The sequence below is a fragment of the Egretta garzetta genome, unplaced genomic scaffold (genome assembly GCF_000687185.1).
Source record: "Egretta garzetta isolate BGI_Z169 unplaced genomic scaffold, ASM68718v1 scaffold287, whole genome shotgun sequence".
NCBI classification, from domain to species: Eukaryota; Metazoa; Chordata; class Aves; order Pelecaniformes; family Ardeidae; genus Egretta; species Egretta garzetta.
The window spans coordinates 50617-54296 of record NW_009260435.1 but is presented as its reverse complement, the minus strand read 5'-3'; positions in this window follow the sequence as shown (position 1 = coordinate 54296).

Sequence of the window (3680 nt, the reverse complement as noted above, 5' to 3'; positions counted from 1 at the left end):
TTGTAGCCTCCTGGCTCTGCCCTCCAAGCCAGGAGCAAAACCCCCCCAAATCCTGAATGCATAAGATTGCACAGTGCTGTTTTACTCACCCCTAACTCAAAAAAAAAAGGGAAAAAGTAAAGTTTCTGGGACGTTGGGAATGCCTGGAGAACGAGGGGAGCTACGATGCCTCTGCTGCTCCATCCCTGTGTTCCGTGGTGGCTTCTGCAGCTTGGCCAGCTGTTGCCGTGCTTGGTAGATGGCATTTGGGTTGGGACCCTGACATGGGAGGCCCTGTGGGGTTGTTGGCTAAAACAGCGACGGCTTTTGACCTTAATTATCTTATTGCTCTGATCTCAGTGGGCGGTAACAAATGTAGCCCTGAAGCTGTGCCATATATATATATAACTTTATTTTTTTTTCCAAACCTGATCTAATAAAACTTTTACTTACTCCTTGAACTTCCTGAAGTGGCTTTTGGCTGGTAGCTTGCAGCTCCTGTGGATTGCTTCCAAAAGGTTTAAAGAGAGGTAACTCAACTAAGTCTGCTCTCACGAAGCCTGAGTTTGCTGGGGAAAGGCTCTCGTGTCTCTTTGTGCCCAAAAAGACAGCAGAAAGGGGCACTGGCCAGCACAGCATGGTTTTGCGATCGTTGTCTGTGGCTGCTGAGAGCAAAACTGTGTGCTGAAAGCTTGGCTTGCTGCTGTCCCAGTGACCTGGGTGTGCTTGCTTTCCTGTCGGGAGCCTAGGAACGGTCAGGTCCAGGCGTATTGATTGTCATGTCCCACTCCTCTTCTTCTCTCCACTTCAGGGCATGTGCTCTGCTGTAGCTGATGGGTCTCTGTTGACCCACAGTGAATTTTGAGGCAAAACCTGAAAAGTAACTGTCAGCGAGGACTGTGCTGGGGGCACAGAGGATGGGGGAGGAGAGCAAAGCTTTGCCGGCGTAGGTAGACGGAGCGGGGTGGGGGAAGGTGAGGCTTCTCCGATGTGACAGTGTGCTGCCGCTTCCTCTGGCCTCGCTGCTGAAGCTGCCAAGGTGGTAGGGGGGGTTTATTCTCATGGCTACGCTCGCAAGGCTGGTGGTAAGTTGTGTAGCACGTGCAGTTGAGAGGTGAGGTTTGCTTGACCAGCTCTGAGCAGTTGCTTTAGGGCGTGGTCAGTAGGGGCACAATCTGAGGAACCTCTGCAGCAGCAGGGGCTGGCGTGGATCCACTGGTGTGGAATCCCCAGGGGCGAAGGGGGACAAATTGCTGCGTCGCCTAGTTTGCTGAAGCCCAGGCGTGAATTGGAGTTCACAGGCGAAGTGTCCAGGACTCCGTGGATGTCGCTGTGAAGAGGTTCCCCTTTCTCAAGTGATGCTCTTGATCAAGAATTCCCTGCAGAGGATTTGGTTGCGGTAAAGAGAACACCTGGCACGTGATGGAGAGGTGAAGCTAAAGGTGCACGGGGAGAAGAAAGCAGTGGCTGACTGCTTTTTCCTGAGCAAGGCGAGAGAGGGGCAGCACTGTGATATTTTAAGTGAGCAGCAGCGTGCTGTTCTGGTGCCACACGGAGGGGAAGCTTCTTGAAAGAACAGTGATTTTGAAGAACAGATGCTGTTAAACGTTGCTCTCTCTTCTCCTCCTCTGTTGAGGCTGCAGGTGCGATGGGCCGCTCAGGCTGTGGAGGAACTCGGGTAAGTTTTCTGCTCCTGTCTCTCTTGTTAATCTGGGTTAGCTTTTGTTCCCCCATGTGCTGTTTCTCCTTCAATGGCGCTTCCTTGTGAAAATGAGATTTTTTTTCTAACGCTGGGTCGCTGCCAGGGGCTGGTTTGGGCTAGCAGTAGGCCAGCTGAGGTTTGAAGCGGTCAGATGGCATCTTGTTCGTCAATCGGCATTAAATTCCTCCAGAGGGGAAGAGGGAAACCCTGACAGTCAGAGTTGGTGTGCCCCTCGCTGTTGCCTCCTCCCAGCTGGAGGTGCTGCAGGCGCCTTGGAGGGGCTGTGCGTTTCCAGGGATTCCAAGTGCTTGTCTTGGGAGCTGCATTTGGCTGTGCCTGCAGCAATCCAGGATGCTCGTTCCGCATTTTTAGCAGAGCATCTCCTGGCCTGAGGTGGTGCCCGAGTCAGATTGCTGTCCTAGCGCCTCCGGACAGACTTCCCTCTTCCCTTTAAAATTGGCGTGTTGACACAGGCCCTTGGAACCCCAGGGAAACCAAGGGTGGTAAAGTCCAGAGGGAGGTAGCGTTTGCTCTGTGCGGCTCGTGGTAAATGCCGACAGTGTTGGTTTGGCTCCCTCCTGCTGCTGCTTTATTTCACGTTGCTGCTTTCTTTCATGAGGCTAAAATACGTCTTCAGGGCTTGTTGGTGCATGGAGGTGAGCAAATCGTGAGCAGGTTACTGAGTCAGGAGGATTGTGCCTATCAAGCCGTGCAGTTTCTCTGAGGAGGAGTCACTCCTCATTCACTGGACTTCCTAGTTGTGGGCACAGCCCAAGGCCATCATCCAGGAGTTGGGTAAGTGTTAACAGAGTGGCTGGGGGTGTCTGCTGGGCTGGATCTGTTCTGTGGGAGCGTTTGCCTTGCCTTGCCTCCTTTCCCTGTAGGAGCTGCTGCAGGGAAGGGGAACCAAAGCCATTCCCGCTGTTGGCACCGCTGTCTCTCCTTGGAAGATGCTGCTGCTGTCTGAGGAGAGGATGGCGCGGCTTCCACGCAGGACCAGGCACTTGGAGACGGGAGATGCCTCCTCTGTGCAGTGGGGACCTGTCTCTGCTGATGGAGCCGGAGCTCCTCGCGCTGACGCACAGAACAGCGGTTGTGCTTGCTTACGCTTGCCACGCTGCTTCGCACAGTGCCCTCCAGCCCTGCCTGCCTGCGCTTCCCCTCCGCTGCTTCCTCCTTTGTCGGACAACAGAGAAGTGGCTGCAGGAATCCAGGTTTCGCTCAGGATCAGCCAAGGCTGCTCTGCTCGAGTTCTGTCAGTAATGAGGAGATACTTGCTGAGGCTGCTCAGCCCGTCATGGTGCAGGGAGGTTTTTTGTAACACGGCTAAAAAAAGGCTGTTAGAGCATTTCTGAACAATGCCGTTGGCGGGGAGGGGGAGGTGTGGGATGTCTGTCCTCCCCTGCCCCGGTAGGTTTTTCAGCTTTTTTACAGCTAACACAACAGGGAGGCTGATATGAATGACTTTATTTTGCGTTTTCCCGTAGACTATAGTGGTGGTGTTCTGCATGGAGCTGCGTTTGCTGGTGACTGAATTCACGATAGCTGGCTCAAAATTACTGTGGTTAAGTATTGGAGGATCTGGCTGGCATATTTAGCTAGGTTACAGCTTCATGCCAGTTGCATTTGGAATAGTTCACAGGATCCCAGAATCCCAGCATGGCAGGGGCTGGAAGGGCCCTCCGGAGATCACCCAGCCCAACCCCCCTGCTCAAGCAGGCTCACCCAGAGCAGGGCGCACAGGACATCATCCAGGCGGGCTTTGAATATCTCTAGAGAAGGAGACTCCACAGCCCCCCTGGGCAGCCTGTGCCAGGGCTCGATCACCCTCAGAGTGAAGAAGTTCTGCCTCACGTTCAACTGGTGATGCTTCAGTTTGTGACCATTGCCCCCTGTCCTGTTGCTGGGCACCATTGAGAAGAGTCTGGCTCCATCCTCGTGACCCCCACCCTTGAGATATTTGTAGGTGTTGATGAGATCCCCTCTCAGCCTTCTCTTC